Source organism: Lissotriton vulgaris, unplaced genomic scaffold (assembly GCF_964263255.1).
Source record: "Lissotriton vulgaris unplaced genomic scaffold, aLisVul1.2 SCAFFOLD_301, whole genome shotgun sequence".
NCBI lineage: Eukaryota > Metazoa > Chordata > Amphibia > Caudata > Salamandridae > Lissotriton > Lissotriton vulgaris.
The window spans coordinates 942,501-965,539 of record NW_028244321.1 but is presented as its reverse complement, the minus strand read 5'-3'; the positions used below and the strand labels follow the sequence as shown (position 1 = coordinate 965,539).

The 23,039-nt window shown below is 41.4% G+C and overlaps 12 non-coding genes across 12 annotated transcripts; all 12 read right to left on the bottom strand.

Annotated features, from left to right (window-relative positions):
* Positions 1 to 1,862: 1,862 nt before the first annotated feature.
* TRNAS-AGA (transfer RNA serine (anticodon AGA)) lies at positions 1,863 to 1,944 on the bottom strand. Its single transcript has one exon. It is a non-coding gene; the product is annotated as a tRNA-Ser (tRNA).
* Positions 1,945 to 4,804: 2,860 nt separating this feature from the next.
* TRNAS-AGA (transfer RNA serine (anticodon AGA)) lies at positions 4,805 to 4,886 on the bottom strand. Its single transcript has one exon. It is a non-coding gene; the product is annotated as a tRNA-Ser (tRNA).
* Positions 4,887 to 6,385: 1,499 nt separating this feature from the next.
* TRNAH-GUG (transfer RNA histidin (anticodon GUG)) lies at positions 6,386 to 6,457 on the bottom strand. Its single transcript has one exon. It is a non-coding gene; the product is annotated as a tRNA-His (tRNA).
* A 1,289-nt stretch (positions 6,458 to 7,746) lies between these two features.
* TRNAS-AGA (transfer RNA serine (anticodon AGA)) lies at positions 7,747 to 7,828 on the bottom strand. Its single transcript has one exon. It is a non-coding gene; the product is annotated as a tRNA-Ser (tRNA).
* Positions 7,829 to 12,269: 4,441 nt separating this feature from the next.
* Positions 12,270 to 12,341, bottom strand: TRNAH-GUG (transfer RNA histidin (anticodon GUG)). Its single transcript has one exon. It is a non-coding gene; the product is annotated as a tRNA-His (tRNA).
* A 1,289-nt stretch (positions 12,342 to 13,630) lies between these two features.
* Positions 13,631 to 13,712, bottom strand: TRNAS-AGA (transfer RNA serine (anticodon AGA)). Its single transcript has one exon. It is a non-coding gene; the product is annotated as a tRNA-Ser (tRNA).
* Positions 13,713 to 15,211: 1,499 nt separating this feature from the next.
* TRNAH-GUG (transfer RNA histidin (anticodon GUG)) lies at positions 15,212 to 15,283 on the bottom strand. The gene has a single exon. It is a non-coding gene; the product is annotated as a tRNA-His (tRNA).
* Positions 15,284 to 16,572: 1,289 nt separating this feature from the next.
* On the bottom strand, positions 16,573 to 16,654 carry TRNAS-AGA (transfer RNA serine (anticodon AGA)). The gene has a single exon. It is a non-coding gene; the product is annotated as a tRNA-Ser (tRNA).
* A 1,499-nt stretch (positions 16,655 to 18,153) lies between these two features.
* On the bottom strand, positions 18,154 to 18,225 carry TRNAH-GUG (transfer RNA histidin (anticodon GUG)). Its single transcript has one exon. It is a non-coding gene; the product is annotated as a tRNA-His (tRNA).
* A 1,289-nt stretch (positions 18,226 to 19,514) lies between these two features.
* Positions 19,515 to 19,596, bottom strand: TRNAS-AGA (transfer RNA serine (anticodon AGA)). Its single transcript has one exon. It is a non-coding gene; the product is annotated as a tRNA-Ser (tRNA).
* Positions 19,597 to 21,095: 1,499 nt separating this feature from the next.
* TRNAH-GUG (transfer RNA histidin (anticodon GUG)) lies at positions 21,096 to 21,167 on the bottom strand. The gene has a single exon. It is a non-coding gene; the product is annotated as a tRNA-His (tRNA).
* Positions 21,168 to 22,456: 1,289 nt separating this feature from the next.
* Positions 22,457 to 22,538, bottom strand: TRNAS-AGA (transfer RNA serine (anticodon AGA)). The gene has a single exon. It is a non-coding gene; the product is annotated as a tRNA-Ser (tRNA).
* Positions 22,539 to 23,039: the final 501 nt, after the last annotated feature.

The following is a 23,039-nucleotide window of genomic DNA, read 5'->3' as shown; positions in this document are numbered from 1 at the left end:
TGGGGGGTAATTCCATATCAGAGAGGAGAAGCTTTATTTATTTATTGATAAATCCTATCTACTGGTGAGGTTGGATTTAATCTTACTATTCTATAAATGCCATTTTTAGAGAGTGAGCATTTCTCTGCACTTACTGCTCTATTTGCATTGAAACCTGTCTTCGATTGACGTCTGGATTGGGCTGCGAGACAGCTACATATGTGCATTCCCTGTAGACAGCCACAACACAGGTCACTCAACTGCAACTGCATTCATCTGCATTCTGATTGGCCTGGGGGAGAGCTCCGCTCCCCTTACCGCAAATATGTTCAAGAACGATAATTTATGTCAGTAAGTACAGTATACCTACATCTTATAATCATGTGTGTTTAAATAATTTGTTGTTAGATCGTTTAAATATTGAAAAGGATCTGTTTTTAATAGACATTTTACAAAAACAACTGGTACATTTGGGAATTCTGTAAAGGAAAAACCCAACTGCCGTGACATTGCCAACCACAATGCCGTGACTCGGATTCGAACCGAGGTTGCTGCGGCCACAACGCAGAGTACTAACCACTATATGATCACGGCGAGCTACTTGGGCTCAATAACGTACAGTGACATGAAGAAATTATAATTCGGAACACTCAGGGCTACTCCTGTGATAGGCTGAATGTGTTCATTGCTTCCTCATTCCTTATACAAAGGCTTTATCTCCTCAGTGGTCGATAGGCTGAAACCGTTTCCTGGCCGCCTGCTTGTGAACTGGCAGGAGTCAAAGATCACACATACACTGGTGGGCCTGTGTTGGGACACCAATGCAGAGAAACACACCTGGCGCAGATATTCTATTCTGTTTATTAGACCTGCATCTCCCCTGTACCTCATCAAGCCATCTGTATGTGAAGCAAGAAAGAGTTAAGGAACGGTCCATCTACACTTTTATTGGGAGGATGCTGCCGTGAGCTCCTCCCAGCTAATCACACAAACAGCAGTAAAGCAAGATAACTACACAGTTAGGGGGGACTGCATGGTTAGGTTTTTGAGGAATTATTGAAACTGACCTCAGTGACCCATAATCAGAGCTGTGGCTAATGACTGCATGCCTAATTATGATGAAGCAAGCACCATGGCTCGTAGGGGCCCCACAACACACTTTTCTTAGCTCATTGAATTAAAGTATAAACTTCTGCCATGTGTGAGTGGTAAAGGCTTGTTAATTTTGTTGCTTTTCAAATTCACGTCTGACAACAAGACGAAGGAACATTGGGGCATCAGACGCTTTGGAAAGTAGCCACCAACCGCAGAGAAAGAGAGAAAGAGGGAAAAGACAGTATGAGGTGTGGAGAAAACAGCAGTAGGTACAAGGAGCTCAAATGAGATTAATGGCGCCTAAATAGAGCACGTAAAGGAACAGTTACAAATCTAAGAAAAGGGAAAGAAAAGACTAGGAAAAAACACAGAAAGAGCTTGTAGATGAAATTCTCTTCCAGGAACAGCAGGTTAAGAGAAATTACACAGGGAGCAGTTAAGCTTGTAACACGGGGGAGAATAGAAAAGAAAATGCAGTTTTATGAAGTGTGTTTGCCTAATCCAGCTAGCACTTTTATTTTATTTCTCTATTTGCTTCTTTTATTGGTAAAGTAAGTTTCAAGTGCATGCACAGGTATGACCGAGAGAGCCAGGGTATAATAATTTGAAGCGTTTGCACCAGCGCTAATGAAGGACGAGAGTTATAGCAAAGATATGAAAGGGGGAGCGATAATAAATATGTGATATGGCAATAGTGACACCAAAATAAGCCACCTATTTATAAAACTGACATGGAAGAAATACTAAAGGTTAACTTCTGAAATTGTAGCCGATGTTAAAAAGATTCTCGTTGTCGGCAGGATTCGAACCTGCGCGGGGAGACCCCAATGGATTTCTAGTCCATCGCCTTAACCACTCGGCCACAACAACTGACTGCAAGATGTGTGCACATAATCTGTATGCAAGTTTTCAAGGTGTCCCACAGCAAATTCCTGATATTCTGCAATGCACTTTTTAAAAATAAGGTTTTTTTCAGCAGGCACATTCTCTCCTAAAAACAAAAATTGCATGCGTATATCTCTAGTTTGGAATACCATAGGCTTGCATGCATACTCTCATGGGTCACTCAAGTTTTTTGGACCCTATTGCACTCTGTTTTCGTGCTGCATTTAGTATATGTCCCATATTAAAGAAGTCTACCATCTTTGAGTATTTGAGGCTCCTTTGTAAGTGCTTTATATTTTTTCCTTGAAGAGCTATATAATAAAGGGGTCCGGGAAAGATTGCATTTATGGAAGATAAAAGAAGGCCCACTTGTCTCACCAAATGCTGTAAAGAAACCTGATGTTTTACTCATGTTATCCTTAGTTCGTTTTTGTTAGACCTTGCATTCTTAAGGTGGTCCCAACCCCACCTTATTGCTTTTCACCTCCGCATTTTGCTGTATCTTTTTGTTGGCCTTAGGACTCTGATCAATTTATCGCTACTAATCAGTGCTGAAGTGCACGTGCTTCTTCCCTAATCATGTGTATAATTGGAGTATACCTGACTGACAGATTTAATTTACTTGAAAGCCCCTTGTAAAGTGGTATACCATATACCCAGGGACTGATTGTGCCGCCCAAAGAAATAGCATTTCAAACCTGTCTCAAGCCTGGTACTGCAGTGCATGTGCTGCAGTGTACTGACACTTCGACTTGGCATTTAAAACTACTTGCCAAGCCTTAAACTCCAATTTTATTACATATCAGTAACCCCTAAGGTAGGCCCTAGGTAGTCCTAGGGGCATCATGCTATGTAAGTAAAAGGTAAGACATGTACTGTGGTAGTTTGTATGTCCTAGCAGTATCAAACAGTCTATTACATTTTTCACTACTGTGAGGTCTGCCCCTCTCATAGGTTAGCATTGGGTATTCCCTTATACTTTTTGGGGGGTAATTCCATATCAGAGAGGAGAAGCTTTATTTATTTATTGATAAATCCTATCTACTGGTGAGGTTGGATTTAATCTTACTATTGTATAAATGCCATTTTTAGAGAGTGAGCATTTCTCTGCACTTACTGCTCTATTTGCATTGAAACCTGTCTTCGATTGACGTCTGGATTGGGCTGCGAGACAGCTACATATGTGCATTCCCTGTAGACAGCCACAACACAGGTCACTCAACTGCAACTGCATTCATATGCATTCTGATTGGCCTGGGGGAGAGCTCCGCTCCCCTTACCGCAAATATGTTCAAGAACGATAATTTATGTCAGTAAGTACAGTATGCCTACATCTTATAATCATGTGTGTTTAAATAATTTGTTGTTAGATCGTTTAAATATTGAAAAGGATCTGTTTTTAATAGACATTTTACAAAAACAACTGGTACATTTGGGAATTCTGTAAAGGGAAAACCCAACTGCCGTGACATTGCCAACCACAATGCCGTGACTCGGATTCGAACCGAGGTTGCTGCGGCCACAACGCAGAGTACTAACCACTATACGATCAAGGCGAGCTACTTGGGCTCAATAACGTACAATGACATGAAGAAATTATAATTCGGAACACTCAGGGCTACTCCTGTGATAGGCTGAATGTGTTCATTGCTTCCTCATTCCTTATACAAAGGCTTTATCTCCTCAGTGGTTGATAGGCTGAAACCGTTTCCTGGCCGCCTGCTTGTGAACTGGCAGGAGTCAAAGATCACACATACACTGGTGGGCCTGTGATGGGACACCAATGCAGAGAAACACACCTGGCGCAGATATTCTATTCTGTTTATTAGACCTGCATCTCCCCTGTACCTCCTCAAGCCATCTGTATGTGAAGCAAGAAAGAGTTAAGGAACGGTCCATCTACACTTTTATTGGGAGGATGCTGCCGTGAGCTCCTCCCAGCTAATCACACAAACAGCAGTAAAGCAAGATAACTACACAGTTAGGGGGGACTGCATGGTTAGGTTTTTGAGGAATTATTGAAACTGACCTCAGTGACCCATAATCAGAGCTGTGGCTAATGACTGCATGCCTAATTATGATGAAGCAAGCACCATGGCTCGTAGGGGCCCCACAACACACTTTTCTTAGCTCATTGAATTAAAGTATAAACTTCTGCCATGTGTGAGTGGTAAAGGCTTGTTAATTTTGTTGCTTTTCAAATTCACGTCTGACAACAAGACGAAGGAACATTGGGGCATCAGACGCTTTGGAAAGTAGCCACCAACCGCAGAGAAAGAGAGAAAGAGGGAAAAGACAGTATGAGGTGTGGAGAAAACAGCAGTAGGTACAAGGAGCTCAAATGAGATTAATGGCGCCTAAATAGAGCACGTAAAGGAACAGTTACAAATCTAAGAAAAGGGAAAGAAAAGACTAGGAAAAAACACAGAAAGAGCTTGTAGATGAAATTCTCTTCCAGGAACAGCAGGTTAAGAGAAATTACACAGGGAGCAGTTAAGCTTGTAACACGGGGGAGAATAGAAAAGAAAATGCAGTTTTATGAAGTGTGTTTGCCTAATCCAGCTAGCACTTTTATTTTATTTCTCTATTTGCTTCTTTTATTGGTAAAGTAAGTTTCAAGTGCATGCACAGGTATGACCGAGAGAGCCAGGGTATAATAATTTGAAGCGTTTGCACCAGCGCTAATGAAGGACGAGAGTTATAGCAAAGATATGAAAGGGGGAGCGATAATAAATATGTGATATGGCAATAGTGACACCAAAATAAGCCACCTATTTATAAAACTGACATGGAAGAAATACTAAAGGTTAACTTCTGAAATTGTAGCCGATGTTAAAAAGATTCTCGTTGTCGGCAGGATTCGAACCTGCGCGGGGAGACCCCAATGGATTTCTAGTCCATCACCTTAACCACTCGGCCACAACAACTGACTGCAAGATGTGTGCACATAATCTGTATGCAAGTTTTCAAGGTGTCCCACAGCAAATTCCTGATATTCTGCAATGCACTTTTTAAAAATAAGGTTTTTTTCAGCAGGCACATTCTCTCCTAAAAACAAAAATTGCATGCGTATATCTCTAGTTTGGAATACCATAGGCTTGCATGCATACTCTCATGGGTCACTCAAGTTTTTTGGACCCTATTGCACTCTGTTTTCGTGCTGCTTTTAGTATATGTCCCATATTAAAGAAGTCTACCATCTTTGAGTATATGAGGCTCCTTTGTAAGTGCTTTATATTTTTTCCTTGAAGAGCTATATAATAAAGGGGTCCGGGAAGGATTGCATTTATGGAAGATAAAAGAAGGCCCACTTGTCTCACCAAATGCTGTAGAGAAACCTGATGTTTTACTCATGTTATCCTTAGTTCGTTTTTGTTAGACCTTGCATTCTTAAGGTGGTCCCAACCCCACCTTATTGCTTTTCACCTCCGCATTTTGCTGTATCTTTTTGTTGGCCTTAGGACTCTGATCACTTTATCGCTACTAATCAGTGCTGAAGTGCACATGCTTCTTCCCTAATCATGTGTATAATTGGAGTATACCTGACTGACAGATTTAATTTACATGAAAGCCCCTTGTAAAGTGGTATACCATATACCCAGGGACTGATTGTGCCGCCCAAAGAAATAGCATTTCAAACCTGTCTCAAGCCTGCTACTGCAGTGCCTGTGCTGCAGTGTACTGCCACTTCGACTTGACATTTAAAACTACTTGCCAAGCCTTAAACTCCAATTTTATTACATATCAGTAACCCCTAAGGTAGGCCCTAGGTAGTCCTAGGGGCATCATGCTATGTAAGTAAAAGGTAAGACATGTACTGTGGTAGTTTGTATGTCCTAGTAGTATCAAACAGTCTATTACATTTTTCACTACTGTGAGGTCTGCCCCTCTCATAGGTTAGCATTGGGTATTCCCTTATACTTTTTGGGGGGTAATTCCATATCAGAGAGGAGAAGCTTTATTTATTTATTGATAAATCCTATCTACTGGTGAGGTTGGATTTAATCTTACTATTCTATAAATGCCATTTTTAGAGAGTGAGCATTTCTCTGCACTTACTGCTCTATTTGCATTGAAACCTGTCTTCGATTGACGTCTGGATTGGGCTGCGAGACAGCTACATATGTGCATTCCCTGTAGACAGCCACAACACAAGTCACTCAACTGCAACTGCATTCATCTGCATTCTGATTGGCCTGGGGGAGAGCTCCGCTCCCCTTACCGCAAATATGTTCAAGAACGATAATTTATGTCAGTAAGTACAGTATACCTACATCTTATAATCATGTGTGTTTAAATAATTTGTTGTTAGATCGTTTAAATATTGAAAAGGATCTGTTTTTAATAGACATTTTACAAAAACAACTGGTACATTTGGGAATTCTGTAAAGGAAAAACCCCACTGCCGTGACATTGCCAACCACAATGCCGTGACTCGGATTCGAACCGAGGTTGCTGCGGCCACAACGCAGAGTACTAACCACTATACGATCACGGCGAGCTACTTGGGCTCAATAACGTACAGTGACATGAAGAAATTATAATTCGGAACACTCAGGGCTACTCCTGTGATAGGCTGAATGTGTTCATTGCTTCCTCATTCCTTATACAAAGGCTTTATCTCCTCAGTGGTCGATAGGCTGAAACCGTTTCCTGGCCGCCTGCTTGTGAACTGGCAGGAGTCAAAGATCACACATACACTGGTGGGCCTGTGATGGGACACCAATGCAGAGAAACACACCTGGCGCAGATATTCTATTCTGTTTATTAGACCTGCATCTCCCCTGTACCTCCTCAAGCCATCTGTATGTGAAGCAAGAAAGAGTTAAGGAACGGTCCATCTACACTTTTATTGGGAGGATGCTGCCGTGAGCTCCTCCCAGCTAATCACACAAACAGCAGTAAAGCAAGATAACTACACAGTTAGGGGGGACTGCATGGTTAGGTTTTTGAGGAATTATTGAAACTGACCTCAGTGACCCATAATCAGAGCTGTGGCTAATGACTGCATGCCTAATTATGATGAAGCAAGCACCATGGCTCGTAGGGGCCCCACAACACACTTTTCTTAGCTCATTGAATTAAAGTATAAACTTCTGCCATGTGTGAGTGGTAAAGGCTTGTTAATTTTGCTGCTTTTCAAATTCACGTCTGACTACAAGACGAAGGAACATTGGGGCATCAGACGCTTTGGAAAGTAGCCACCAACCGCAGAGAAAGAGAGAAAGAGGGAAAAGACAGTATGAGGTGTGGAGAAAACAGCAGCAGGTACAAGGAGCTCAAATGAGATTAATGGCGCCTAAATAGAGCACGTAAAGGAACAGTTACAAATCTAAGAAAAGGGAAAGAAAAGACTAGGAAAAAACACAGAAAGAGCTTGTAGATGAAATTCTCTTCCAGGAACAGCAGGTTAAGAGAAATTACACAGGGAGCAGTTAAGCTTGTAACACGGGGGAGAATAGAAAAGAAAATGCAGTTTTATGAAGTGTGTTTGCCTAATCCAGCTAGCACTTTTATTTTATTTCTCTATTTTCTTCTTTTATTGGTAAAGTAAGTTTCAAGTGCATGCACAGGTATGACCGAGAGAGCCAGGGTATAATAATTTGAAGCGTTTGCACCAGCGCTAATGAAGGACGAGAGTTATAGCAAAGATATGAAAGGGGGAGCGATAATAAATATGTGCTATGGCAATAGTGACACCAAAATAAGCCACCTATTTATAAAACTGACATGGAAGAAATACTAAAGGTTAACTTCTGAAATTGTAGCCGATGTTAAAAAGATTGTCGTTGTCGGCAGGATTCGAACCTGCGCGGGGAGACCCCAATGGATTTCTAGTCCATCGCCTTAACCACTCGGCCACAACAACTGACTGCAAGGTGTGTGCACATAATCTGTATGCAAGTTTTCAAGGTGTCCCACAGCAAATTCCTGATATTCTGCAATGCACTTTTTAAAAATAAGGTTTTTTTCAGCAGGCACATTCTCTCCTAAAAACAAAAATTGCATGCGTATATCTCTAGTTTGGAATACCATAGGCTTGCATGCATACTCTCATGGGTCACTCAAGTTTTTTGGACCCTATTGCACTCTGTTTTCTTGCTGCATTTAGTATATGTCCCATATTAAAGAAGTCTACCATCTTTGAGTATTTGAGGCTCCTTTGTAAGTGCTTTATATTTTTTCCTTGAAGAGCTATATAATAAAGGGGTCCGGGAAAGATTGCATTTATGGAAGATAAAAGAAGGCCCACTTGTCTCACCAAATGCTGTAGAGAAACCTGATGTTTTACTCATGTTATCCTTAGTTCGTTTTTGTTAGACCTTGCATTCTTAAGGTGGTCCCAACCCCACCTTATTGCTTTTCACCTCCGCATTTTGCTGTATCTTTTTGTTGGCCTTAGGACTCTGATCAATTTATCGCTACTAATCAGTGCTGAAGTGCACGTGCTTCTTCCCTAATCATGTGTATAATTGGAGTATACCTGACTGACAGATTTAATTTACTTGAAAGCCCCTTGTAAAGTGGTATACCATATACCCAGGGACTGATTGTGCCGCCCAAAGAAATAGCATTTCAAACCTGTCTCAAGCCTGGTACTGCAGTGCCTGTGCTGCAGTGTACTGACACTTCGACTTGGCATTTAAAACTACTTGCCAAGCCTTAAACTCCAATTTTATTACATATCAGTAACCCCTAAGGTAGGCCCTAGGTAGTCCTAGGGGCATCATGCTATGTAAGTAAAAGGTAAGACATGTACTGTGGTAGTTTGTATGTCCTAGCAGTATCAAACAGTCTATTACATTTTTCACTACTGTGAGGTCTGCCCCTCTCATAGGTTAGCATTGGGTATTCCCTTATACTTTTTGGGGGGTAATTCCATATCAGAGAGGAGAAGCTTTATTTATTTATTGATAAATCCTATCTACTGGTGAGGTTGGATTTAATCTTACTATTGTATAAATGCCATTTTTAGAGAGTGAGCATTTCTCTGCACTTACTGCTCTATTTGCATTGAAACCTGTCTTCGATTGACGTCTGGATTGGGCTGCGAGACAGCTACATATGTGCATTCCCTGTAGACAGCCACAACACAGGTCACTCAACTGCAACTGCATTCATATGCATTCTGATTGGCCTGGGGGAGAGCTCCGCTCCCCTTACCGCAAATATGTTCAAGAACGATAATTTATGTCAGTAAGTACAGTATGCCTACATCTTATAATCATGTGTGTTTAAATAATTTGTTGTTAGATCGTTTAAATATTGAAAAGGATCTGTTTTTAATAGACATTTTACAAAAACAACTGGTACATTTGGGAATTCTGTAAAGGAAAAACCCAACTGCCGTGACATTGCCAACCACAATGCCGTGACTCGGATTCGAACCGAGGTTGCTGCGGCCACAACGCAGAGTACTAACCACTATACGATCAAGGCGAGCTACTTGGGCTCAATAACGTTCAATGACATGAAGAAATTATAATTCGGAACACTCAGGGCTACTCCTGTGATAGGCTGAATGTGTTCATTGCTTCCTCATTCCTTATACAAAGGCTTTATCTCCTCAGTGGTTGATAGGCTGAAACCGTTTCCTGGCCGCCTGCTTGTGAACTGGCAGGAGTCAAAGATCACACATACACTGGTGGGCCTGTGATGGGACACCAATGCAGAGAAACACACCTGGCGCAGATATTCTATTCTGTTTATTAGACCTGCATCTCCCCTGTACCTCCTCAAGCCATCTGTATGTGAAGCAAGAAAGAGTTAAGGAACGGTCCATCTACACTTTTATTGGGAGGATGCTGCCGTGAGCTCCTCCCAGCTAATCACACAAACAGCAGTAAAGCAAGATAACTACACAGTTAGGGGGGACTGCATGGTTAGGTTTTTGAGGAATTATTGAAACTGACCTCAGTGACCCATAATCAGAGCTGTGGCTAATGACTGCATGCCTAATTATGATGAAGCAAGCACCATGGCTCGTAGGGGCCCCACAACACACTTTTCTTAGCTCATTGAATTAAAGTATAAACTTCTGCCATGTGTGAGTGGTAAAGGCTTGTTAATTTTGTTGCTTTTCAAATTCACGTCTGACAACAAGACGAAGGAACATTGGGGCATCAGACGCTTTGGAAAGTAGCCACCAACCGCAGAGAAAGAGAGAAAGAGGGAAAAGACAGTATGAGGTGTGGAGAAAACAGCAGTAGGTACAAGGAGCTCAAATGAGATTAATGGCGCCTAAATAGAGCACGTAAAGGAACAGTTACAAATCTAAGAAAAGGGAAAGAAAAGACTAGGAAAAAACACAGAAAGAGCTTGTAGATGAAATTCTCTTCCAGGAACAGCAGGTTAAGAGAAATTACACAGGGAGCAGTTAAGCTTGTAACACGGGGGAGAATAGAAAAGAAAATGCAGTTTTATGAAGTGTGTTTGCCTAATCCAGCTAGCACTTTTATTTTATTTCTCTATTTGCTTCTTTTATTGGTAAAGTAAGTTTCAAGTGCATGCACAGGTATGACCGAGAGAGCCAGGGTATAATAATTTGAAGCGTTTGCACCAGCGCTAATGAAGGACGAGAGTTATAGCAAAGATATGAAAGGGGGAGCGATAATAAATATGTGATATGGCAATAGTGACACCAAAATAAGCCACCTATTTATAAAACTGACATGGAAGAAATACTAAAGGTTAACTTCTGAAATTGTAGCCGATGTTAAAAAGATTCCCGTTGTCGGCAGGATTCGAACCTGCGCGGGGAGACCCCAACGGATTTCTAGTGCATTGCCTTAACCACTCGGCCACAACAACTGACTGCAAGGTGTGTGCACATAATCTGTATGCAAGTTTTCAAGGTGTCCCACAGCAAATTCCTGATATTCTGCAATGCACTTTTTAAAAATAAGGTTTTTTTCAGCAGGCACATTCTCTCCTAAAAACAAAAATTGCATGCGTATATCTCTAGTTTGGAATACCATAGGCTTGCATGCATACTCTCATGGGTCACTCAAGTTTTTTGGACCCTATTGCACTCTGTTTTCGTGCTGCTTTTAGTATATGTCCCATATTAAAGAAGTCTACCATCTTTGAGTATTTGAGGCTCCTTTGTAAGTGCTTTATATTTTTTCCTTGAAGAGCTATATAATAAAGGGGTCCGGGAAGGATTGCATTTATGGAAGATAAAAGAAGGCCCACTTGTCTCACCAAATGCTGTAGAGAAACCTGATGTTTTACTCATGTTATCCTTAGTTCGTTTTTGTTAGACCTTGCATTCTTAAGGTGGTCCCAACCCCACCTTATTGCTTTTCACCTCCCCATTTTGCTGTATCTTTTTGTTGGCCTTAGGACTCTGATCACTTTATCGCTACTAATCAGTGCTGAAGTGCATGTGCTTCTTCCCTAATCATGTGTATAATTGGAGTATACCTGACTGACAGATTTAATTTACTTGAAAGCCCCTTGTAAAGTGGTATACCATATACCCAGGGACTGATTGTGCCGCCCAAAGAAATAGCATTTCAAACCTGTCTCAAGCCTGCTACTGCAGTGCCTGTGCTGCAGTGTACTGCCACTTCGACTTGGCATTTAAAACTACTTGCCAAGCCTTAAAATCCAATTTTATTACATATCAGTAACCCCTAAGGTAGGCCCTAGGTAGTCCTAGGGGAATCATGCTATGTAAGTAAAAGGTAAGACATGTACTGTGGTAGTTTGTATGTCCTAGTAGTATCAAACAGTCTATTACATTTTTCACTACTGTGAGGTCTGCCCCTCTCATAGGTTAGCATTGGGTATTCCCTTATACTTTTTGGGGGGTAATTCCATATCAGAGAGGAGAAGCTTTATTTATTTATTGATAAATCCTATCTACTGGTGAGGTTGGATTTAATCTTACTATTGTATAAATGCCATTTTTAGAGAGTGAGCATTTCTCTGCACTTACTGCTCTATTTGCATTGAAACCTGTCTTCGATTGACGTCTGGATTGGGCTGCGAGACAGCTACATATGTGCATTCCCTGTAGACAGCCACAACACAGGTCACTCAACTGCAACTGCATTCATCTGCATTCTGATTGGCCTGGGGGAGAGCTCCGCTCCCCTTACCGCAAATATGTTCAAGAACGATAATTTATGTCAGTAAGTACAGTACACCTACATCTTATAATCATGTGTGTTTAAATAATTTGTTGTTAGATCGTTTAAATATTGAAAAGGATCTGTTTTTAATAGACATTTTACAAAAACAACTGGTACATTTGGGAATTCTGTAAAGGAAAAACCCCACTGCCGTGACATTGCCAACCACAATGCCGTGACTCGGATTCGAACCAAGGTTGCTGCGGCCACAACGCAGAGTACTAACCACTATACGATCACGGCGAGCTACTTGGGCTCAATAACGTACAGTGACATGAAGAAATTATAATTCGGAACACTCAGGGCTACTCCTGTGATAGGCTGAATGTGTTCATTGCTTCCTCATTCCTTATACAAAGGCTTTATCTCCTCAGTGGTTGATAGGCTGAAACCGTTTCCTGGCTGCCTGCTTGTGAACTGGCAGGAGTCAAAGATCACACATACACTGGTGGGCCTGTGATGGGACACCAATGCAGAGAAACACACCTGGCGCAGATATTCTATTCTGTTTATTAGACCTGCATCTCCCCTGTACCTCCTCAAGCCATCTGTATTTGAAGCAAGAAAGAGTTAAGGAACGGTCCATCTACACTTTTATTGGGAGGATGCTGCCGTGAGCTCCTCCCAGCTAATCACACAAACAGCAGTAAAGCAAGATAACTACACAGTTAGGGGAGACTGCATTGTTAGGTTTTTGAGGAATTATTGAAACTGACCTCAGTGACCCATAATCAGAGCTGTGGCTAATGACTGCATGCCTAATTATGATGAAGCAAGCACCATGGCTCGTAGGGGCCCCACAACACACTTTTCTTAGCTCATTGAATTAAAGTATAAACTTCTGCCATGTGTGAGTGGTAAAGGCTTGTTAATTTTGTTGCTTTTCAATTTCACGTCTGACAACAAGACGAAGGAACATTGGGGCATCAGACGCTTTGGAAAGTAGCCACCAACCGCAGAGAAAGAGAGAAAGAGGGAAAAGATAGTATGAGGTGTGGAGAAAACAGCAGCAGGTACAAGGAGCTCAAATGAGATTAATGGCGCCTAAATAGAGCACGTAAAGGAACAGTTACAAATCTAAGAAAAGGGAAAGAAAAGACTAGGAAAAAACACAGAAAGAGCTTGTAGATGAAATTCTCTTCCAGGAACAGCAGGTTAAGAGAAATTACACAGGGAGCAGTTAAGCGTGTAACACGGGGGAGAATAGAAAAGAAAATGCAGTTTTATGAAGTGTGTTTGCCTAATCCAGCTAGCACTTTTATTTTATTTCTCTATTTGCTTCTTTTATTGGTAAAGTAAGTTTCAAGTGCATGCACAGGTATGACCGAGAGAGCCAGGGTATAATATTTTGAAGCGTTTGCACCAGCGCTAATGAAGGACGAGAGTTATAGCAAAGATATGAAAGGGGGAGCGATAATAAATATGTGATATGGCAATAGTGACACCAAAATAAGCCACCTATTTATAAAACTGACATGGAAGAAATACTAAAGGTTAACTTCTGAAATTGTAGCCGATGTTAAAAAGATTCTCGTTGTCGGCAGGATTCGAACCTGCGCGGGGAGACCCCAATGGATTTCTAGTCCATCGCCTTAACCACTCGGCCACAACAACTGACTGCAAGGTGTGTGCACATAATCTGTATGCAAGTTTTCAAGGTGTCCCACAGCAAATTCCTGATATTCTGCAATGCACTTTTTAAAAATAAGGTTTTTTTCAGCAGGCACATTCTCTCCTAAAAACAAAAATTGCATGCGTATATCTCTAGTTTGGAATACCATAGGCTTGCATGCATACTCTCATGGGTCACTCAAGTTTTTTGGACCCTATTGCACTCTGTTTTCGTGCTGCTTTTAGTATATGTCCCATATTAAAGAAGTCTACCATCTTTGAGTATTTGAGGCTCCTTTGTAAGTGCTTTATATTTTTTCCTTGAAGAGCTATATAATAAAGGGGTCCGGGAAGGATTGCATTTATGGAAGATAAAAGAAGGCCCACTTGTCTCACCAAATGCTGTAGAGAAACCTGATGTTTTACTCATGTTATCCTTAGTTCGTTTTTGTTAGACCTTGCATTCTTAAGGTGGTCCCAACCCCACCTTATTGCTTTTCACCTCCCCATTTTGCTGTATCTTTTTGTTGGCCTTAGGACTCTGATCACTTTATCGCTACTAATCAGTGCTGAAGTGCATGTGCTTCTTCCCTAATCATGTGTATAATTGGAGTATACCTGACTGACAGATTTAATTTACTTGAAAGCCCCTTGTAAAGTGGTATACCATATACCCAGGGACTGATTGTGCCGCCCAAAGAAATAGCATTTCAAACCTGTCTCAAGCCTGCTACTGCAGTGCCTGTGCTGCAGTGTACTGCCACTTCGACTTGGCATTTAAAACTACTTGCCAAGCCTTAAAATCCAATTTTATTACATATCAGTAACCCCTAAGGTAGGCCCTAGGTAGTCCTAGGGGAATCATGCTATGTAAGTAAAAGGTAAGACATGTACTGTGGTAGTTTGTATGTCCTAGTAGTATCAAACAGTCTATTACATTTTTCACTACTGTGAGGTCTGCCCCTCTCATAGGTTAGCATTGGGTATTCCCTTATACTTTTTGGGGGGTAATTCCATATCAGAGAGGAGAAGCTTTATTTATTTATTGATAAATCCTATCTACTGGTGAGGTTGGATTTAATCTTACTATTGTATAAATGCCATTTTTAGAGAGTGAGCATTTCTCTGCACTTACTGCTCTATTTGCATTGAAACCTGTCTTCGATTGACGTCTGGATTGGGCTGCGAGACAGCTACATATGTGCATTCCCTGTAGACAGCCACAACACAGGTCACTCAACTGCAACTGCATTCATCTGCATTCTGATTGGCCTGGGGGAGAGCTCCGCTCCCCTTACCGCAAATATGTTCAAGAACGATAATTTATGTCAGTAAGTACAGTACACCTACATCTTATAATCATGTGTGTTTAAATAATTTGTTGTTAGATCGTTTAAATATTGAAAAGGATCTGTTTTTAATAGACATTTTACAAAAACAACTGGTACATTTGGGAATTCTGTAAAGGAAAAACCCCACTGCCGTGACATTGCCAACCACAATGCCGTGACTCGGATTCGAACCAAGGTTGCTGCGGCCACAACGCAGAGTACTAACCACTATACGATCACGGCGAGCTACTTGGGCTCAATAACGTACAGTGACATGAAGAAATTATAATTCGGAACACTCAGGGCTACTCCTGTGATAGGCTGAATGTGTTCATTGCTTCCTCATTCCTTATACAAAGGCTTTATCTCCTCAGTGGTTGATAGGCTGAAACCGTTTCCTGGCTGCCTGCTTGTGAACTGGCAGGAGTCAAAGATCACACATACACTGGTGGGCCTGTGATGGGACACCAATGCAGAGAAACACACCTGGCGCAGATATTCTATTCTGTTTATTAGACCTGCATCTCCCCTGTACCTCCTCAAGCCATCTGTATTTGAAGCAAGAAAGAGTTAAGGAACGGTCCATCTACACTTTTATTGGGAGGATGCTGCCGTGAGCTCCTCCCAGCTAATCACACAAACAGCAGTAAAGCAAGATAACTACACAGTTAGGGGGGACTGCATTGTTAGGTTTTTGAGGAATTATTGAAACTGACCTCAGTGACCCATAATCAGAGCTGTGGCTAATGACTGCATGCCTAATTATGATGAAGCAAGCACCATGGCTCGTAGGGGCCCCACAACACACTTTTCTTAGCTCATTGAATTAAAGTATAAACTTCTGCCATGTGTGAGTGGTAAAGGCTTGTTAATTTTGTTGCTTTTCAATTTCACGTCTGACAACAAGACGAAGGAACATTGGGGCATCAGACGCTTTGGAAAGTAGCCACCAACCGCAGAGAAAGAGAGAAAGAGGGAAAAGATAGTATGAGGTGTGGAGAAAACAGCAGCAGGTACAAGGAGCTCAAATGAGATTAATGGCGCCTAAATAGAGCACGTAAAGGAACAGTTACAAATCTAAGAAAAGGGAAAGAAAAGACTAGGAAAAAACACAGAAAGAGCTTGTAGATGAAATTCTCTTCCAGGAACAGCAGGTTAAGAGAAATTACACAGGGAGCAGTTAAGCGTGTAACACGGGGGAGAATAGAAAAGAAAATGCAGTTTTATGAAGTGTGTTTGCCTAATCCAGCTAGCACTTTTATTTTATTTCTCTATTTGCTTCTTTTATTGGTAAAGTAAGTTTCAAGTGCATGCACAGGTATGACCGAGAGAGCCAGGGTATAATATTTTGAAGCGTTTGCACCAGCGCTAATGAAGGACGAGAGTTATAGCAAAGATATGAAAGGGGGAGCGATAATAAATATGTGATATGGCAATAGTGACACCAAAATAAGCCACCTATTTATAAAACTGACATGGAAGAAATACTAAAGGTTAACTTCTGAAATTGTAGCCGATGTTAAAAAGATTCTCGTTGTCGGCAGGATTCGAACCTGCGCGGGGAGACCCCAATGGATTTCTAGTCCATCGCCTTAACCACTCGGCCACAACAACTGACTGCAAGGTGTGTGCACATAATCTGTATGCAAGTTTTCAAGGTGTCCCACAGCAAATTCCTGATATTCTGCAATGCACTTTTTAAAAATAAGGTTTTTTTCAGCAGGCACATTCTCTCCTAAAAACAAAAATTGCATGCGTATATCTCTAGTTTGGAATACCATAGGCTTGCATGCATACTCTCATGGGTCACTCAAGTTTTTTGGACCCTATTGCACTCTGTTTTCGTGCTGCTTTTAGTATATGTCCCATATTAAAGAAGTCTACCATCTTTGAGTATATGAGGCTCCTTTGTAAGTGCTTTATATTTTTTCCTTGAAGAGCTATATAATAAAGGGGTCCGGGAAGGATTGCATTTATGGAAGATAAAAGAAGGCCCACTTGTCTCACCAAATGCTGTAGAGAAACCTGATGTTTTACTCATGTTATCCTTAGTTCGTTTTTGTTAGACCTTGCATTCTTAAGGTGGTCCCAACCCCACCTTATTGCTTTTCACCTCCGCATTTTGCTGTATCTTTTTGTTGGCCTTAGGACTCTGATCACTTTATCGCTACTAATCAGTGCTGAAGTGCACGTGCTTCTTCCCTAATCATGTGTATAATTGGAGTATACCTGACTGACAGATTTAATTTACTTGAAAGCCCCTTGTAAAGTGGTATACCATATACCCAGGGACTGATTGTGCCGCCCAAAGAAATAGCATTTCAAACCTGTCTCAAGCCTGCTACTGCAGTGCCTGTGCTGCAGTGTACTGCCACTTCGACTTGGCATTTAAAACTACTTGCCAAGCCTTAAACTCCAATTTTATTACATATCAGTAACCCCTAAGGTAGGCCCTAGGTAGTCCTAGGGGCATCATGCTATGTAAGTAAAAGGTAAGACATGTACTGTGGTAGTTTGTATGTCCTAGTAGTATCAAACAGTCTATTACATTTTTCACTACTGTGAGGTCTGCCCCTCTCATAGGTTAGCTTCGGGTATTCCCTTATACTTTTTGGGGGGTAATTCCATATCAGAGAGGAGAAGCTTTATTTATTTATTGATAAATCCTATCTACTGGTGAGGTTGGATTTAATCTTACTATTGTATAAATGCCATTTTTAGAGAGTGAGCATTTCTCTGCACTTACTGCTCTATTTGCATTGAAACCTGTCTTCGATTGACGTCTGGATTGGGCTGCGAGACAGCTACATATGTGCATTCCCTGTAGACAGCCACAACACAGGTCACTCAACTGCAACTGCATTCATCTGCATTCTGATTGGCCTGGGGGAGAGCTCCGCTCCCCTTACTGCAAATATGTTCAAGAACGATAATTTATGTCAGTAAGTACAGTATACCTACATCTTATAATCATGTGTGTTTAAATAATTTGTTGTTAGATCGTTTAAATATTGAAAAGGATCTGTTTTTAATAGACATTTTACAAAAACAACTGGTACATTTGGGAATTCTGTAAAGGAAAAACCCAACTGCCGTGACATTGCCAACCACAATGCCGTGACTCGGATTCGAACCGAGGTTGCTGCGGCCACAACGCAGAGTACTAACCACTATACGATCACGGCGAGCTACTTGGGCTCCATAACGTACAGTGACATGAAGAAATTATAATTCGGAACACTCAGGGCTACTCCTGTGATAGGCTGAATGTGTTCATTGCTTCCTCATTCCTTATACAAAGGCTTTATCTCCTCAGTGGTTGATAGGCTGAAACCGTTTCCTGGCCGCCTGCTTGTGAACTGGCAGGAGTCAAAGATCACACATACACTGGTGGGCCTGTGATGGGACACCAATGCAGAGAAACACACCTGGCGCAGATATTCTATTCTGTTTATTAGACCTGCATCTCCCCTGTACCTCCTCAAGCCATCTGTATGTGAAGCAAGTAAGAGTTAAGGAACGGTCCATCTACACTTTTATTCGGAGGATGCTGCCGTGAGCTCCTCCCAGCTAATCACACAAACAGCAGTAAAGCAAGATAACTACACAGTTAGGGGGGACTGCATGGTTAGGTTTTTGAGGAATTATTGAAACTGACCTCAGTGACCCATAATCAGAGCTGTGGCTAATGACTGCATGCCTAATTATGATGAAGCAAGCACCATGGCTCGTAGGGGCCCCACAACACACTTTTCTTAGCTCATTGAATTAAAGTATAAACTTCTGCCATGTGTGAGTGGTAAAGGCTTGTTAATTTTGTTGCTTTTCAAATTCACGTCTGACAACAAGACGAAGGAACATTGGGGCATCAGACGCTTTGGAAAGTAGCCACCAACCGCAGAGAAAGAGAGAAAGAGGGAAAAGACAGTAAGAGGTGTGGAGAAAACAGCAGCAGGTGCAAGGAGCTCAAATGAGATTAAAGGCGCCTAAATAGAGCACGTAAAGGAACAGTTACAAATCTAAGAAAAGGGAAAGAAAAGACTAGGAAAAAACACAGAAAGAGCTTGTAGATGAAATTCTCTTCCAGGAACAGCAGGTTAAGAGAAATTACACAGGGAGCAGTTAAGCTTGTAACACGGGGGAGAATAGAAAAGAAAATGCAGTTTTATGAAGTGTGTTTGCCTAATCCAGCTAGCACTTTTATTTTATTTCTCTATTTGCTTCTTTTATTGGTAAAGTAAGTTTCAAGTGCATGCACAGGTATGACCGAGAGAGCCAGGGTATAATAATTTGAAGCGTTTGCACCAGCGCTAATGAAGGACGAGAGTTATAGCAAAGATATGAAAGGGGGAGCGATAATAAATATGTGATATGGCAATAGTGACACCAAAATAAGCCACCTATTTATAAAACTGACATGGAAGAAATACTAAAGGTTAACTTCTGAAATTGTAGCCGATGTTAAAAAGATTCTCGTTGTCGGCAGGATTCGAACCTGCGCGGGGAGACCCCAATGGATTTCTAGTCCATCGCCTTAACCACTCGGCCACAACAACTGACTGCAAGGTGTGTGCACATAATCTGTATGCAAGTTTTCAAGGTGTCCCACAGCAAATTCCTGATATTCTGCAATGCACTTTTTAAAAATAAGGTTTTTTTCAGCAGGCACATTCTCTCCTAAAAACAAAAATTGCATGCGTATATCTCTAGTTTGGAATACCATAGGCTTGCATGCATACTCTCATGGGTCACTCAAGTTTTTTGGACCCTATTGCACTCTGTTTTCGTGCTGCTTTTAGTATATGTCCCATATTAAAGAAGTCTACCATCTTTGAGTATTTGAGGCTCCTTTGTAAGTGCTTTATATTTTTTCCTTGAAGAGCTATATAATAAAGGGGTCCGGGAAGGATTGCATTTATGGAAGATAAAAGAAGGCCCACTTGTCTCACCAAATGCTGTAGAGAAACCTGATGTTTTACTCATGTTATCCTTAGTTCGTTTTTGTTAGACCTTGCATTCTTAAGGTGGTCCCAACCCCACCTTATTGCTTTTCACCTCCCCATTTTGCTGTATCTTTTTGTTGGCCTTAGGACTCTGATCACTTTATCGCTACTAATCAGTGCTGAAGTGCATGTGCTTCTTCCCTAATCATGTGTATAATTGGAGTATACCTGACTGACAGATTTAATTTACTTGAAAGCCCCTTGTAAAGTGGTATACCATATACCCAGGGACTGATTGTGCCGCCCAAAGAAATAGCATTTCAAACCTGTCTCAAGCCTGCTACTGCAGTGCCTGTGCTGCAGTGTACTGCCACTTCGACTTGGCATTTAAAACTACTTGCCAAGCCTTAAAATCCAATTTTATTACATATCAGTAACCCCTAAGGTAGGCCCTAGGTAGTCCTAGGGGAATCATGCTATGTAAGTAAAAGGTAAGACATGTACTGTGGTAGTTTGTATGTCCTAGTAGTATCAAACAGTCTATTACATTTTTCACTACTGTGAGGTCTGCCCCTCTCATAGGTTAGCATTGGGTATTCCCTTATACTTTTTGGGGGGTAATTCCATATCAGAGAGGAGAAGCTTTATTTATTTATTGATAAATCCTATCTACTGGTGAGGTTGGATTTAATCTTACTATTGTATAAATGCCATTTTTAGAGAGTGAGCATTTCTCTGCACTTACTGCTCTATTTGCATTGAAACCTGTCTTCGATTGACGTCTGGATTGGGCTGCGAGACAGCTACATATGTGCATTCCCTGTAGACAGCCACAACACAGGTCACTCAACTGCAACTGCATTCATCTGCATTCTGATTGGCCTGGGGGAGAGCTCCGCTCCCCTTACCGCAAATATGTTCAAGAACGATAATTTATGTCAGTAAGTACAGTACACCTACATCTTATAATCATGTGTGTTTAAATAATTTGTTGTTAGATCGTTTAAATATTGAAAAGGATCTGTTTTTAATAGACATTTTACAAAAACAACTGGTACATTTGGGAATTCTGTAAAGGAAAAACCCCACTGCCGTGACATTGCCAACCACAATGCCGTGACTCGGATTCGAACCAAGGTTGCTGCGGCCACAACGCAGAGTACTAACCACTATACGATCACGGCGAGCTACTTGGGCTCAATAACGTACAGTGACATGAAGAAATTATAATTCGGAACACTCAGGGCTACTCCTGTGATAGGCTGAATGTGTTCATTGCTTCCTCATTCCTTATACAAAGGCTTTATCTCCTCAGTGGTTGATAGGCTGAAACCGTTTCCTGGCTGCCTGCTTGTGAACTGGCAGGAGTCAAAGATCACACATACACTGGTGGGCCTGTGATGGGACACCAATGCAGAGAAACACACCTGGCGCAGATATTCTATTCTGTTTATTAGACCTGCATCTCCCCTGTACCTCCTCAAGCCATCTGTATTTGAAGCAAGAAAGAGTTAAGGAACGGTCCATCTACACTTTTATTGGGAGGATGCTGCCGTGAGCTCCTCCCAGCTAATCACACAAACAGCAGTAAAGCAAGATAACTACACAGTTAGGGGGGACTGCATTGTTAGGTTTTTGAGGAATTATTGAAACTGACCTCAGTGACCCATAATCAGAGCTGTGGCTAATGACTGCATGCCTAATTATGATGAAGCAAGCACCATGGCTCGTAGGGGCCCCACAACACACTTTTCTTAGCTCATTGAATTAAAGTATAAACTTCTGCCATGTGTGAGTGGTAAAGGCTTGTTAATTTTGTTGCTTTTCAATTTCACGTCTGACAACAAGACGAAGGAACATTGGGGCATCAGACGCTTTGGAAAGTAGCCACCAACCGCAGAGAAAGAGAGAAAGAGGGAAAAGATAGTATGAGGTGTGGAGAAAACAGCAGCAGGTACAAGGAGCTCAAATGAGATTAATGGCGCCTAAATAGAGCACGTAAAGGAACAGTTACAAATCTAAGAAAAGGGAAAGAAAAGACTAGGAAAAAACACAGAAAGAGCTTGTAGATGAAATTCTCTTCCAGGAACAGCAGGTTAAGAGAAATTACACAGGGAGCAGTTAAGCGTGTAACACGGGGGAGAATAGAAAAGAAAATGCAGTTTTATGAAGTGTGTTTGCCTAATCCAGCTAGCACTTTTATTTTATTTCTCTATTTGCTTCTTTTATTGGTAAAGTAAGTTTCAAGTGCATGCACAGGTATGACCGAGAGAGCCAGGGTATAATATTTTGAAGCGTTTGCACCAGCGCTAATGAAGGACGAGAGTTATAGCAAAGATATGAAAGGGGGAGCGATAATAAATATGTGATATGGCAATAGTGACACCAAAATAAGCCACCTATTTATAAAACTGACATGGAAGAAATACTAAAGGTTAACTTCTGAAATTGTAGCCGATGTTAAAAAGATTCTCGTTGTCGGCAGGATTCGAACCTGCGCGGGGAGACCCCAATGGATTTCTAGTCCATCGCCTTAACCACTCGGCCACAACAACTGACTGCAAGGTGTGTGCACATAATCTGTATGCAAGTTTTCAAGGTGTCCCACAGCAAATTCCTGATATTCTGCAATGCACTTTTTAAAAATAAGGTTTTTTTCAGCAGGCACATTCTCTCCTAAAAACAAAAATTGCATGCGTATATCTCTAGTTTGGAATACCATAGGCTTGCATGCATACTCTCATGGGTCACTCAAGTTTTTTGGACCCTATTGCACTCTGTTTTCGTGCTGCTTTTAGTATATGTCCCATATTAAAGAAGTCTACCATCTTTGAGTATATGAGGCTCCTTTGTAAGTGCTTTATATTTTTTCCTTGAAGAGCTATATAATAAAGGGGTCCGGGAAGGATTGCATTTATGGAAGATAAAAGAAGGCCCACTTGTCTCACCAAATGCTGTAGAGAAACCTGATGTTTTACTCATGTTATCCTTAGTTCGTTTTTGTTAGACCTTGCATTCTTAAGGTGGTCCCAACCCCACCTTATTGCTTTTCACCT